The 16,383-nt window shown below is 44.6% G+C and overlaps 1 protein-coding gene across 22 annotated transcripts in view; it reads left to right on the top strand.

Moving 5' to 3' along the window:
• CTNND2 (catenin delta 2) overlaps positions 1-16,383 on the top strand; it is a 3,553,726-nt gene that overhangs the window by 2,340,948 nt on the left and 1,196,395 nt on the right. The gene's annotated exons all lie outside the window — the stretch shown is intronic.

The following is a 16,383-nucleotide window of genomic DNA, read 5'->3' as shown; positions in this document are numbered from 1 at the left end:
ACACCCCACATGGTATAACCACAGTTTTTGGTAGCAAATCAGTGTATTAATGCTGTTAATTGTGCAGCTCTGGTAATTTATGTTTGTATGCAGGCGGGATATTCTCCTATGATATCAACCTCCACTCCCAGGTATTTGTATGTGGGGGTATATTTTATTTCGATCCCCTGCATAACCAATTTAGGCCTAGAGAATTTTTTAGCCGAAAATACCATTAATTGGGTTTTTCGTTATTAATAATCAGATCATTATTGACTGCATAATCCCAGAGCGCACAGGCCGATCTGGATAGTCCGCTGAATGTGTGGTCCATGATGATCAGATCATCAGCATATGCGAGCACTGGACAGGGCTCCGATCCGATCAGTGGGTGGCAGTTGTGTACTGCAGAGACTGCTATGGGAAGATCGTAAGTGAATACATTGTACAGAAAAGGAGCTGTAACACAGCCCTGTTTTACTCCTCTATTCTGTATTACTGGGGCGGTCATATGGCTTTCAGAGTCCAACTTCAGTTTGGCCGCAGTATTTTGATGTAAGGCTCTCAAATAGTAGAGGAGTTCATCAGGGCAGCCTAATAGGTTTAATTTTAGCCAAAGTTTGTCACGGGGGACAGTATCAAAGGGCGCTCGGAAATCTATGAAGAAGGCGTACAAAGGGGGTTTCCCCAGGTTCTTAGGACTCGTCCTCAGCAGATCGATAATCATCAGGTTCATGGTAGTAGTGTAGCTTTTCCTGAATCCACTTTGGTACTGATTAAATATTCCAGCTTTATCAGCCCACGCCTCCAATTTGTCCAGAAGCAGCGACGCAAATAGCTTCCCTGTACAGCCCAACATTGATAGTAGTCTGTAGTTCCCTGGTTCCAGTCTATATCCTCTCTTAAAGACTGGGATAAGTATGGAGGTTTGCCATGAGGCCGGGATATTGTCAGTCTCCAATATGTTGTCAAATAGGATCTTAATTAGTCTGGCCCAGAAGTCAGGATTACTCTACAGTACGGCATTGGCTAGGCTCTGGCACTCTTGATGATTTTAGAGATTTGATTTTGGCAAGGAGTTGTTCATTGGTCACAATAAATGGTTTCTCAAGGGGGACCAGTTCACCACTACGATGGTCGCCCAGTACTAGTGAAGCATTACGTTCAGACAAGAATTCGGTCCATTGCTGTGCGCCTATCAGGTTAACCATTGTGTAGTTGATGGGGCCCCTCACTACGTTCAGGACACCCTGGATGTTTCTAGTGTTTTTTGAAAATACAACTTGGACCATTTGTTGGCAACGACTTAACTTCTCTGCTCTTCTCTTAGCCTTAATCCAGGCGTGGTATTTGTTCCTAAGCATTCTTTGCTGAGCTGCAAAGGATGCAAATGTGTCAGTGGCAATTTTTGCTTTTCGAATAGAAGCTCTTAGGGCTTGTTTGGCATCTCTAATGCTTTTGTCAAAAGGTATGGTCTTCCTTCCTTCTTGTATCATCATGTTGGTTAATGTGGCAGCATGTGAGGATGCAAAAGCAGTAATCCATTCCTCAATATCGTTAGCAGTAATTTTGGTGAAGGCTTGGATGTCGTAGAGCAGGACAGCTTGTGCTGAGCGAGCCTCATTGTCGATGTTTTTTGTGTGCCAACGGATATATGTGCCGGCTTGATTTGTCGTCATATTTCCTATGGGTCTTGGACTCGGAATTATCCAGTCGACTGCAAAAGTCAGAGTTAGGAGGCTGTGATCGCTCCAGTTATTTGGGGTGATCTTCATGTCTTTGACTCTGCCAGCAATATTCAGACTTACAAATATGTAATCTAAGGTACTAGTTGCCGAGCCGTTGCACCAAGTAAAATTACCAGGATAATCACTTCGCGTTCTTCCATTAATGAGTTCCAAATCCCAATCAGAAAATAAATGTAGCCAGTTTTAGTCTTCAGAGTCTTCTATGTTGTGTGACAGTAGCCCTTTTGGTTGAAGTAAAGGATTGAGAGAGGTGCCCTCCAATCCCTTGATGTGGCAGTTAAAATCGCCTGTGAAAATAACTGAGTTATTCCCCGGTATCGTGGTCCATTCACTAAGTAGTTCATGGATTGCCTCCTGTATTACACCTCTACAGACAGCGCCTGGGGGATTATATGAAGTTACGAGTAAGATTCTTTCGGCGGCAGTTTCATGTGGGACAGTTATTTCCACAGCTACGATATTATCTGATTGGCTCGTGGTAATTCGACGAGATTGAGCAGTGTGCCTAACACCCACGATTAATCCACCAAAAGGTCTGCCCCTAGGTCCCTTCTTGGCAAAGGCCTGATACAGCGTATAGCCATTTAGGATCACCGGGGAGACCAACCATGTTTCCTGCAAACATATACATAGGTGGTTAGTTAAGATATCTGCTGACCCTTCCGATGATAGCAGATGGTTAAAGCCTCTGCAGTTCCATGAGGCGATGGTGTGGTCTCATTGTTTACTTATAATTAGATGGAGGGATTCAGTCAGCCAGCTCAAGACTTTCTGAACGTCAGCAATATGAACTTTGTCCGCCTTAGGTAGATTTGAGGTCGAGGGGAATTTTCCCGGTGAGGGAATCGCCTTGCGTGGGCAGCTCTGGTCTTCTGCTTCAGGATCAGCATCAATCTCGATGTCTACCACCAACAGGTTTTGTTTGAAGCTTCGCATCAATTGAGCGGTCGCTAGAAATTTGCAATGGACCACGGAGACATTAGGATTGGTAACATGAAGTGGCTCCACGTATTCAAAGTCTGCAGAGCTGAGAACATGGAGTTGGGGCACAGAGTGGAGCCTGGTCATGAGAGCCGATCTTGTGAGCCAGTTTCGCTCATGTTGCTGGTATAGGTTTTTGATAATACATATGCGGTTGTTAGAACAGTCAGTTGGAGGAGGCTCATTAATGACAGCAGGGTTTGGAATATTCGTTGCCATAGGAACCCTAGTTGAGCTTTTATTTGGGGTCGAGGAAATCTTCTCTGAGTCGTTGTTAAGTTGAGATGATTCTAGGTTAAGTAGATTTTCTTCTATACATATAGACTCGGTCATAGAATCAGGAATTAGCCAGCTTGTGAGAGATACCAGGGCCTTTCGCTTTCCATTTTAGCGCCTTAGTAGCTCTGTTTTTGGCCTTTTTTGAAGGTTTCACCATCGGAGCGGTCACAGGTAGAGGAGAAGCTATCACGCAAGGCTTTTTGTTCATGGCTGCTTTTCTAGCCAATCTTCTTTGTTTGTTTGAGAAGAATACTGCCTATTCATCTGAGGGTTTGGATATAGGCGATGGGTCAGTAGCTGGTTGTACAGGGCCATTGTCCGAAGTCCTCGGTGTCGGATTTTCCTCTGCCCCAGGGCTATCTTTAACTTCTTCTCTTGCTGCAAAAGTGAGAGTGGTCTCTAAAATGCGCCCACACAGTTTCAGAAGAATGTTTAGGGCAAACTGAAGGGAGGCCACTGAGGATTGCAATTCAACTAAAGCCGGTGTGTTCAAGATGGAGGCTCTACTAGACTCGCTGGTGCTTCCAAGAACAGAGGGCTCCTGAAGAGGAGCTAGGTTAGAGGATATTGATAGTCTTTCATTCGGATCCCTCTGAGAAAATGGTGCACTAGGTTGTGGGTATTGTGAGTTGTTTCCTGACTGGCATGGCTGAGGTGGAGTCATAGCCCTCTGCATTGACAGGCAGAGATCGAGGAGTGAATTATTGTCTATGTCGTCGTAGTTGGTAACATCATGGGGTGCCGGGGCGATGTTACTCGCTGGTTCCTCTCCTTCCATTACAATGGGGTTTACTTCAGGGAGAGCGTTGGATGGAAAAAAGTCTGTAATTGCTCCTTTAGAGGGAGGTTCTTTCCTTTTTAGTTTAGCTTTACCCATTATATTATTTGTTCCGCTAACGGGAAAGTTATTAAGTTTCCGGAGATTGTAATTAAATTGCTGACCTTGCTTGTAAAACGGCATATAGCTTGCCCAATTAAACAGGCGCAATCAGTTGGGGGCTCCGAAAGATTGCCTTCAGGGTAGCTTTAGCAGAGGCGGAGTCTCTTCCTCGCCTTATCCGGGGGGGCTGGTGTCTGCAGGGTCCTGGCCTTAAGGCCCCTGCTTATAAACTACTCTGTGGTAGTCTTAGCCTCAGGGGGACAGCCGTCATCAAAGGGCAAGCCCCGCAGTCTCACGGCTCAACCCAAGCGTTAATCACAGACTGGATGGTAGAAAGTCCGATAGATGTTATTTAAAGCGTGGGCAGGCTAAGCCGCGGACCAATAAGTGCAAAAGGGCACTGTACCTGAGAGTCGCTGCCTGCACAGCTCAGCCTGCTGTCCTGCAGACTGCAGACTGCTCTCTTGTCACTCCCTTCACGGTCCGCTTCACGGGGGAGAGTGATTATGAAATCAAAGTCACGGAGCACATGCCTCCAAGCGCACGCCTCCAAACAGCAGCATGCAAAGAAACACTGCAGCAGCTCACCCGGCAGGTACTGCAGACTGCTCCCTTGTCACTCCCTTCGCGGTCCGCTTCGCGGGGGAGAATGATTATGAAATCAAAGTCATGGAGCACACGCCTCCAAGCGCACGCCTCTAAACAGCAGCAAGCGAAGAAACACTGCAGCAGCTCACCTGGCAGGTACTGCAGACTGCTCCCTTGTCACTCCCTACTATAGCATGCTTTTTTGTGCTCCGAGTAATGTCTGTTCCTTGCAGCACTAAAAATCGTCTCTGCATCAGTTGTTGCTCCATCACACCAGATTTCATGATAAAAAGGACATCACAACCCTGTGCTTGGATGACGTGCCTGTACAGGGCCCCCAGTGATACACAAAGCTCCTTCAGACCGCAGTTGCAGATTTTCTTTAGAGAGAAATTCTCCTGTGCTTGGATGCCTTGCCTGAACAGGGCCCCCAGTGATACACAAAGCTCCTTCAGACCGCAGTTGCAGATTTTCTTTAGAGAGAAATTCTCCTGTGCTTGGATGCCTTGCCTGAACAGGGCCCCCAGTGATACACAAAGCTCCTTCAGACCGCAGTTGCAGATTTGGTTTGTGAGAAATTCTCCTGTGCTTGGATGTCGTGCCTGTACAGGGCACCCACTGATACACAAAGCTCCTTCAGACCGCAGTTGTAGATTTTGTTTGCGAGAAATTCCCCTGTACTTGGATTGACATTCATATCAACACCACCCTAAATTAAGACTGGACTGGATGCACTTATTGGAACTACACCGGATGCCTAATTCATCGCTCTACCATTTGAAACTTTCAAAACAAGGATTGAACAGTCATGTGCTTCTTGGTCCCTTTCTGGAGGCCTTTCATTGAGGTTGTTGAATTTACTTGATCAATTCTTTGCCATCTATCTATATGCATGATATTTTGGAGTGATTGTGGATGCCAGGCCAATGTAGGGCAGTGCATGAACCATGGGGGTAGGGAGGACCTAGGAGAAACATGTTCCAGAGAAGAACATGGTCTCATTCTGCAAAGCATTTGTTCCATTGTTTCCCTGAAAGCTTACCAAGTGGGCGGGATGCAGTGGGCGAGATGCGCAGCTCAGGCAGTGCTTTTTTAGGGATTGGAATTTGGGACACGTTTCTTGAATTGATGTTGGCTGGCCTCGGGCTGCGGATGGCTCGGCTCTCATGTGAATCAATCTAATGTTTGGATTGCCTCTCTGTCTGGTTTGGTGGCCTGGCAGCTCACACCTGCATGAGAGCAGAATGTGCTTCATGAAGCTGTTCAACTCAGAATCTTTTGTTTCAGATTAACCTGAGCCAAACTGGTTCCAAGCAGCCCTTGAGTAGCATGATGCATGTTGAATAAAGTAACAGTCAGCTGCAGCAGATGAGGCGCAAGAAAGATAATTGTCATCATAAGTCAAATATAGGCAGCAGCACATTAAAAGCAAGATGAGCAGATTTGGACAATCTCATTATATCACTGTGTTATTGCAAGGCCAGATTAATGTCTATCAGTGGCACAAAAAGAGGGGGGCGACTATAGCAAAATAAAAGGAATTTTGACTGCAAGGTTTAGAATTAATCTTAGCCTCTAGCATTGCTCTGGGCTAACCTCCAGACCATTGTTCGTCGCCTGCCAATCCATTACAAAGGAGAAAGACCGTATGCAAATCAGGCTTGGTCCCACCTCAGGGCCAGTCCAGACCAAACTGCTTGCTCACATCCCTTCTGCATGAGACTGCAAGCCTCCCCAAACATGAGTCCTCCTGATATGCTCCCCAAAGAAGCACACTTCTTGCCACAGATTGCCAGGCCTGCCTGCAATGCACATGGTGGTCATGCTGCATCAGGGCATGCCGCACCCTGCACTAGTCTAAAGTTCTAGGTATATTTTGTAATCAAACTTTAGATCTTATCTTTCGCCTAGCTTAGAATTAACTCCTGACCCCCTCGTGCCCAAATGTACCAGTCCCCATTGTGCAAGACCAGTAAAACTGTATAGGCATATGCCAGTGGACAACGGAGCTTTTGGTGTTGGGGGATGGGTTACCCATGAAGGGCACTAGCATTTGTAAATGGTTCAATGTCACTGGAGGGAGGGGAATATCTTTTAGTGGAGGAGCATTAACATCTCCCAAATGTGCATGAGCAACTCAGCATAGTAAGACCGCCTTAAGTAATTTAGGAGTTCTCCCTCTGCATTTTTCTTTTTTTAAATGATATGTTTAAATGGTGCATTTTTTCACAATACTTTTTGAGAAGAATTGGATAAAAGGCCATACAATTTCCAATTGTTTCTCTACAGTAATTCCAGAAAAAATCCAGTAAATGCAAAATTGAAGGGGGAGGGGGCTCTTACAAAGGGGGATGGTGAAACACTGAGGGGTGGTCTATGCCCCAAACAATAAATCATGAGAACCTGCAAACATGTATTTTGGGTCATACAGCATGATCTCTGGTGGTCTTGTTAGCATCCAGTCTGTATATTGTAAATACATCACTACATATCAGTTTATAAATAAATCACTGTCTTTAAATTATTACTATTATTATTATGGTATTTATTGAGCGTGGACCTAGCTTTGAGAAGCAGCGGATCGCTTTACCGAGGTATACACCAATACAGATACATAATGGAGTGCTTTACAGAGATTTACAACATTGCACATTCATAACAGAGCGCTTTTCAGTGGTAACAACAGAACAGATATACAGTGGGGATAGGCTACAGAGGGGGAAGTAGAGGGGTACCACTGTACCAGGTGGTGGAGACGAATGGGCAGTGTCTATGCGAGTCAGGTGGCATGCAGGGCGACGTGATGGCCTAGGTGTTGAGGAGGAGAAACTCCTTGAAGAGGTGGTTCCTGAGTTTTTTTCTGAAATGTTCCATTGTCTTGGGGCATAGGCAGAGAAGGCTTGTTTTTGGGTCCTTTCCATACAGCAGATGATTCCAATTCTGCATGTGTCCCGGCTTCTGGTGGTGCGCTGTCTGCCGAAGATGCAGAGTTTCTCCGCGAGGTTGCTGGGTCACTTGAGTGCGACTCCCTTATAGATAATGAAGCAAGACTTGAAGGTGATTTGTGCGTACAGTGGGAGCCAGTGAAGGTCGATGAGGGCCGGGGTGATGTGGTCATATCAGGGTAGACCCTTGATGAGGCATGAAGGCATGTGTAGGACACTTCTCGGGGGCACAAGTGAAGATAATGGGGGGCATTGTACGAATGAATTGTCCCATCCAGGTGGGATAGGACCAGTGCTTGAGTTTCCTTAGCTATGTGTGCCTTGAATGAGAGGTGTTTGTCGATGTGGAACCCAAGGGACTTGTCGTAAGAGGCGAGGTCGGGTGCCCTCCGAGTTCATGGTTGATAGCCAGGTCTTTATGTCTGGGTATTCGGTGTTGTTGGTGAGGAGTAAGAATTCAGTCTTGAAGGGGTTGAACTCCAAGTAGGGACTGGACATCCAAGACTGGATCAGCGAGAGGCAGGTTTTGTGCTTATGGATCTCCTTGATGGAATCGATCTTGAGGGATAGCTGTGTGTCGTCGGCGTATTGCTGTATATAGATGTTGTGTGTGGCTAGGAGGGCTCCCAGCCAAATAAAATGTTCTCTCACTCAGTGTATAAACAATTTATTTATTTATTAATATAATCATAGCCATACGGCTTTGTGTATACAAGATGACATAAAAGACAATACATATATAAATATAAATCATGTAACTAATGCATATCATCAAAAACATGTTGATTACAATACAGTGGGCTGCAAGGAAACATCACAGTTGATCAACAGCACCATAATCAAAAAATCTCAAGGATAATTAGAACAATCATAAATAAATATAATCTAAAATAAACCATTTCATAATATGCCTAAAATCTCTTTACATTTCCAATAAAATATTACAATCAAATATGTAAAATTAAGGTCATTACCCTCCATGAGTTTGGGCCAGATCAGAAACATATCGTTGCAATAAACTTGGTTGTTGTAAGGTTTGATAAAACCTGCCCTTAGAGGCACAAGACTCACACATTTTGCAATTCTGTGTTCCAGTGATTCCATTACATTGTCACCACACAGCCTGCACATGCGTTCAGATTGTGGAATCCCGACTTTACCACCTTTCATTTCTAAAACAACACACACATTGAATTTTAGTAAGAGATACTGTTTGGCAATACCGCTAATTGGGTATGCAGCTATGTATTTGGTCTTGCTTATGCAATCACTTCTGTAATTGATAAATAGGCCACTGTTTGTTTTAGTAGACAACTGCAGAATAAGATTTTCATGGCGGTAGATAGTTAGTCGCTGCTTTATCCAGCAGTCTATCGCTTGAATAGGGCTAGACACAGAGATGTACTCACAGCCTACGTACCATTTATTGTAGAGTGACAATATTTTACCCAGGATCCACATCATATTACAATTATCGAGACATAAATAGAATATCTATTTCACCATAATGGTACCATTGTTTGATGCACGCAGGTTAGCAAAACACACAACTGCTCTACAAATGAAATCAGACTGTATCCCAATTAAGTCAAATTCAAGGTATAGGAATTCTATGGACAATTCTTGCGGCATTCTGAACAATTTGCACAGAATTTTCGTGTCAAATTTGATTAGTTTGTCACTAAACATATGGCCCCAAATTTCAAAACCACACGTCCAAACCGGCATGATTGTCGAGGTATACAACAGCAAGATGGTATAAACCGAGTAACCCCCACTCTTCCCGATAAAAGCACTTATGGTATTTACAGTTATCATGCATTTGTGTTTCGTTTCATTCCAGTGCATGTTCAAATTTAGAGTGTCTTCATCATGTAGACCTAAACATTTGTAAGATTTGACACATTCAAATATGGCTCCATCCAATTACATGCAGTTGTGGTTTTCGATTTTTGTTTACCTGAAAACACCATGATCTTACTTTTTTTCTATGTTTACTTTTAAGCCATTATTTAGTGAAAAAAACACCAGGTGCATCAACCAAAGTTGCAAACCCTTCGGGGTATGGTCCAGCAATACATGCATTCTTGTGTATTTTAGGTCTCTTGTCATACATGAAAACCTGTGGAGTGGCTTTGTTTTTCCATTTAATAGTTACACCATTAGTAGATATATCTACCTTGTCAATGTCGACAGGAGGAATAGTACTGACGTCGATATTCACAGTAGCGATAGATGTTAAATCATTAGATATAGTATTTTCACTTAAATCACGTTCAAATACATCAATATTTGAGCCCTGATTCCTCAGGGTTTTTCGGACACGATTAATGCTCTGGTGGAGAAGGAGAGACTTGATGTCCGGTTTATTCTACAGTCTCTCACATTTCTCTACCAAAAAGGTCAGCAGACATTTGATGGCCATGAACATATAGTTCCAGGTCATCCTTGCCACACTTATATCGTGCGTCTCTGGGTCAGACAAAACATGAGTAGGTATATGTTATGTTATGTTATTTTGCACTTATACAGCGCCTTATATACCATTGGTATGGTCTGATGGCGCTGGTAGGTTGAACGCCCTTGGGAACCGAAGTTCAGATCAGTAGAGAGAGTCAAAGGTGCATGTGAGCACCAGGTATGTGTGCAGCTCATGTGGTATTCGTGTAATAGCTGCTTCTTAGTGGTAGGTGTGGTGGTTGAGAGATCAGGAGAATGTGTTCGTTCTGGCAGGTTTATCCAGAACGGCTGTGGCTGCGTTAGGCCTGAGGAGAACGCCTGGCTGGGGGTGTGAACCAGCAATGTTTACTTAGAATGATTGGAGTAAGCGGCGGATGTTGGCATGAGAACAGTTATACCGAATGGTGTCATAGTATCTCTGTGTTCTAGTTGAGTGGTGATGTAAGGGAGAGAGTAAGCAGGGTGGTGTGATATGATGGGTTATATGCTCTTTCAACGTTCTGTGCATTCCAAACCATACTATGTATGCCCGCATGCTCTAGTCTGCCCCGCGCATGCGCTCTTGTCCGCCCCACACATGCGCTCTTGTCTGCACCACGCATGCCCTCTTGCCCACCCCACGCATGCACTCTTGTCTGTCCCACGCATGCACTCTTGTCTGCCCCACGCATGCACTCTTGTCTGCTCCACGCATGTACTCTTGTCTGCCCCACGTATTCATTCCTGTCTGCCTCATGCTCTACGCATTCAGTAGCTCTATGTATTCATCCATTCTATGCACTCATCAGTACTGGATGCATCTGTGCTCGTTCGTTCTACGTACTCGTCCGCTCTACGCGACACGTCAGTTCACTCAGGCCATTCCATCGCTCCAGGCACTCATTCGCTCCAGGTACTCATTCGCTTTATACCCTCACGCATACTATGCAGTCACCTGTTTTACACGCTCACCCCCTCCACGCATTCGTCCCCTTTATGCATTCGTCCCCTCTATGCATTCGTCCCCTCTATGCATTCGTCCACTCCACGCGCTTGTCCGCTCCACGCACTCATCCCCTCTCCGCACTCATCCATTTTAGGCACTCGTGTTTTTCACGCATCCAACAGTAATATCCTGTTCTATATATTCATCTCTACATTCATCTGTTCTATACCGTCATCTGCTCTGCATATTCATCCTCTTCATATACTCCTCTGCACTATACATTTATATACATATGTACAAGTCCTTCCGTCAGGCTATCTATAGGGTTCCGTGTCAGTTCCTCAGGGTTTAAATAGCGACCGGGGTAAGTCGTCATTGGCAGATATATGGGTAGGTCGGGTATCAAAAAAGGTTTGGGGATCGATAGTCAAGGGACAAGGAGTAGATGTAGTGTGCATTAAGTCACCCATATATTGAACCTCAGGGACATCGGTATAAATATCTAAATCAATACTGATATCTGAGGGACTAGCAGGCCAGTCATTGGTGGACATGTGGATCATAGCGTTGATAGTTTCTTTTGCTGGCGCCACCACTTGTTGCCCGATTTCCTTAGGAAGTAGGTGGCTGTCAGGTTTGTTAGGATGGTTAGCTATGTCCGTCATCAGAACAGCAGTTTTCAAAGATGGCAGCACAAACACGTCAGCAGACACAGACATATCAGACACAGAAATCACACCATCTATCAACTTAGATCCCAAACAACCCAACGATAAAGTCAGATCAGCAACAATATCATGCACAGCAGTTTCTTCATCAATCTTATTAAGTAAATTCATTTTCGGAAAATAAGATATTGTTCTTGCCTTAGATACCTTGGCTGATCTGGTTATTATTTTCAGTGGGCATATCCGCAACAGCTAGCAGCGACCCAGCAAATAGCACTTGACAGGAGCTTCCCAAATGCATGTGCGCAAATGCGACGGCATAGACCCTTATGTAGGAGTTCTGGGGTCATGGTGCGGGGCTACACTCTTCCACAAGGTATTGAACGGAACTGCAATTTCTTGTCAGTTGTTGAATCCAAGAACAAGGTAACAGGGTCCACAGCAGACACAGCTAACACCACTCTCCAAGCACTTCCCAAATGCTTGTTACAATCTGCCTGAGGTGGGATTGAATCGGTCTACTCTAAAACGGAGCGTGTGTGACCGAGCATAGACCGATTCAATCCCAGCTCAGGCATATCATGGCAAGCATAGCAGTATAGGCTCTTACCAAGAAGACCTGCCTAACCAGGTCTCCAACCAACCAACAGTAGCGGAACCCTGACAGCCTTGCCTAGTTGTATGAGCGCAACACACCCAGGACTTTCCCATTAATAGAAAATCCATCAAATTTTTCTCGTCCCGATGAAGGCTGCCCTACTAACAGCATCTTCCAACTGCTACTTGTGGCTGAAACACAACTGTGTCAACATTTTACACAGTCTTGAATGTTCACCATGTTTGGTAAGCTGTTCTTTCAGCAATTAGAATGACCTGTGGTTCCCAATAAATGTAATGGGACCCTCCTATTTTAGTAATAATCTAGGTTTATCACAGTAATTTTCCTTGTACATGTTTAACTGTATTATGTTCACTATGTATTTTTGTTGTTTATCATTAATTTCCTTTGTCCTGTGACACATTAGGTTCATACTAATGTCAATATATGTCCTGCACCATTAGGACATAAGAAATTGTGATGTCTGTTACCTACTAATCTACTAGTAATACTCATTTAAATTCCTTTTCTGGAGTCTTAATGTATTTGGGCCCGTCCTGATCATTTTCTGTTTATATTTTTCAAGTAATGTTCTCATGATCTTTTCGCATGAAAAGTGAAGTTCTCGTGAGAATTTGATTTACTTTTGTTGAGAGCGTCAACGGGTATAAGAATGTAATTAAGATGACATTAGAGTGGAGGCTTGGTGCGGTTGCCTTCAGGGTGAATGTGACGAGAGTTAAAAAGTAGCATTGGTGATTTGTAGCCGTTCTCACAGGAAAATCTTATGAGAGTATGGGGTAGACTAAACAACCTTTTTAAAATGAAAGATAAAATATACCCATGGTGTGTAGCTTACTATCATACTAATAATATTGAATATGACATCTATGATATGGAAGAAACATCTTTAGTACTAATGGTGATGCGACAAATGCATGGAAAAACCCTTGGAATGCAGTGAAAACTTTAGTTATGAAACAGTTGAGGTGAATCAACTCAAAGCAACAAAACCTTTAAAATTCAGTGAAAACAATTTAGTTGAAGTGGCGTTGAAGTAAATCTGTGCCCATTGTTGCACAGCCTATGAGCACACTGATGACATAACAGATAACATTGCAGATCACATGGCATATGTCATCACTTACTGCTTCATTAATCATATCACTGGAAACTAGAGCACACTGATGGAATTGCCGATGACATCACTGGAAGCAACACATAGGATACCATGGGAAACTGCGCATCAGAGTAAAAAATAATCCCTGGTCTACTTCAAGACATGACAAATGCCCCCGGGCTGTGTCGCAGTGACTCATATACCTGCAATGGGAGAGCTACTTTGCGTGCATTGGCGGGCAGTGTCGGCAGTGGCCATGGCCACAGGCTAAGGTCAGTGGCCCATGAACCAGCTATGGAAGCAAAGTGGCCATTGGCCATGGCCGCAGGGTGGGTTTCGGGCATGTTTATAGAGGGCAACAATGACCTCACTGATGGCATCACATAGGATAGCATGGGAAACCAGCTGTTGGATAAAAAAAAGTCAGTGTGCTACAGTTCCAGTGATCTCAGTGATGATGTAATAAGTCATGTGATATGTGATGTATATGATTACATCAGTGGGCGAATGGGCTCCACAACAGAGGGGAGGGTGCCCAGGGTTAAGGCAGAAAAAATATGCTAAAATATTGCTGCCCTATATTAACGATAACATCAGTTTTCATTGACTTTTCCAAAAGTTCTGCTGCTAATAACTTGTGACTCGCTAGACGGATTTGGCTGAAATCTTCTACACACCTGTGGCATGGGTCCTTTCAAACTGGAAATTATTGGTTACACGATTTTCAAGTTATAAAGATAAATACACGGTTTGCCGCACTAATTTAATTAATATTCCCATTATGAAAAAGGAACTTCCATTGAACACTTGTAGCATAGAAACATCTGGACAGATTTGCACCAAATTAGAAATGCGTTGGGCAGAGAGCATCACAGATATGTTTTGGTCTGTTATAAATGAAACTTTCATATATCGCCGACGTTGCATGGGTGCACTGATGCTTTTCAGCAATAAAGCTCCACTTTTTGTTCTTTTTTTGTTCGATGCGAGTTATTAGCATGGTAGCCTTGCAGGAAGACGAAAAAGGAAAGTGCTCAAAATCCGAGGCGTTGCTAGGGGGAGCTGAAAATGCTATTTGGTGGCGGGAAACGGCTTAGGGTAGGGGTGGGAACTGGTTCGAGGAGAGTTTAGGGAGGGCTGAGAGGCCGTTTTCAGGCAGATCGTGTTTGTCTTCCTGCAGTAATGCATGGGATTCATGTGGGACTGTTTCAAGATGCGATCCTTTGGGTTAGAGGGGATAACGGGAGAATCAGAGTGCATTCACATAGTGCAGTGGTTGTGGGGACCATAAAGGAGGAGGGGTGCACATGGAGTATGGCAGTGGTGATGGGTGTGGCGCTGGCCCTTTAAGGGCGCGCACGCGACGGAGTGACGTATCACTCCGTCGCATGCCAGGATAAATAAACTGGGCATTCCCGGAGGCCTCAGAGCCACCGGGAGCCGCACTAGCAGCACCGTGTCTGTGTCTGTGTTCGAGGATGTGGGGGCTCACAGGGGCGCAGCACGCGGTGACCGCTAAACAATGGGGAGGACTTTTAACTTGTTCACCACTTTCCCATTGCCTCACTAATTGCAAGCAGCTGCGTTCCCTCCAGAATGATAACCACTGTAATACAAGTCAGCCCCGAGGTGACAGCAGTATGTTTATGCAGTCATTTGGTAGGTGAAACTACTGCGGAATTGGAAGGAGGAAAGAAAACCGGGCATGTGCTTAGTAGTACTGGGGCCACACACTTTTAGTTGTATTGGTGCTGTCCTGCCACAGGCCATGGTAGCAACAGGTTATTTAATAGTCAGGGGGATGTGGGACACGCCTTTTGGCTCTTGTATCTTTCCAGCGGCAAAGGCCTTGACCATTTGGCCACAGTGTTTTTTTGTCTAATTGTTGCAATGTGGACAGTGGACATGGCTGGTGGAATCTGGTTATTTACTAGGCCGGGGGCATGGGCCATGACACAGCCTTTTCTACTGATTGGTGCAGCATGAACAGTGGCCATGGCCTCTGAGCATTGGTGTCTTTCTTAAGAATGTGGACAGGGCTATGTAGTGCTGGGATACAGCTCCCGGGCAACAGCGGTACATCTGCTTCAAGCGGCATTTCAAAATTCTCACCGTACAATATGGAGAACATAGGTTTATTTAAAAGTTATGTTCGGATGTGACGGAGTGCAGGTATACAGATAGGCGGATCTGGGAAGTCTGAGGGTGTCCGACTCTGGGGGCCATGCATCCCCATATGTGTCTGCAGGTGCTCAATCACTGTATATGTGCCTATGTGTTTCTAAAAAGATTGCGTGCGCATGTGGAAACTCGGGGGGCGAGCACAAGTGTGTGTGTATATGTAAGGCGAGCACATAAGGAGAATATGCTTGTACCTGGAAGGGGATGGCAAGTTTAGTGGGGATACAGAGTTCACGCGTCTGTGTGCAAATAGGTCGTATACTTTCATATAAGAACGTGCTTGCTTATGTGCTTTGAAGTATGGTAATGAATGTTTGCACATGCGATAGAAGTGTGTATGAACAAGCCATGCCCACACCTGTGTTTGGCAGCAAGCATGCCTGTGCATTGGGAAGGAAAATGCACGTCTATTTTTAAATTGAATGCATGTTTGTGTTATTGAAAGGACAATGGTACTTGCAGGAAGTGTTGGTGTTGTGGTGTATTTAGAAAGTCCTCCGTTGTGTCTCTTAAGAGGGTGTGTTTCTGTGTATATTGAGATTGCATATGAAAGCAAAAGGTATACATGTGCTGTGGTGTAAAAGGAGCTTGTGCTTGCAAACGATAGTGTAGCCGTGCAGAATAACATTCCATGCTTGTTTGTAGTGTAAATGGATATCTGGGTAGGAGTATGTGTGTCTCAAGAGAGCATGTTTGTCAGAAATTAACGCAAATACATATTTGGAAGTTTTACAAAGCAGGATGCATGCTCACTGGTGTGAAGGGGAGAGGAAGTGATGTGTTTGTGTGGACAGAGAGGCATGGCTCGCTGTGTAATAAAGGCACACACTTGCAAGGATGGAAGGAGGAGGATTCATATCTGTTTGTGTGAAGGGTGCATATTGCGTGTGCGAGAAGGAAGATGCGTAGGTGCACGTTTGGAAAGGGGAAGTTAAATGTATTTTTGGAAGGAGAAAGGAACATGCTTTTATTTGTGAAAGGACAAAGGTATGTGCTTGGTTTATGGTCTTTGCATCAAAAAAGATGCATCG

Source organism: Ambystoma mexicanum, chromosome 5p, assembly GCF_040938575.1.
Source record: "Ambystoma mexicanum isolate Mex_15411 chromosome 5p, UKY_AmexF1_1, whole genome shotgun sequence".
In the NCBI taxonomy this organism is placed as follows: domain Eukaryota; kingdom Metazoa; phylum Chordata; class Amphibia; order Caudata; family Ambystomatidae; genus Ambystoma; species Ambystoma mexicanum.
Note: the sequence above shows the minus strand (reverse complement) of the source record. Positions and strands in the feature narration are given on the sequence as shown.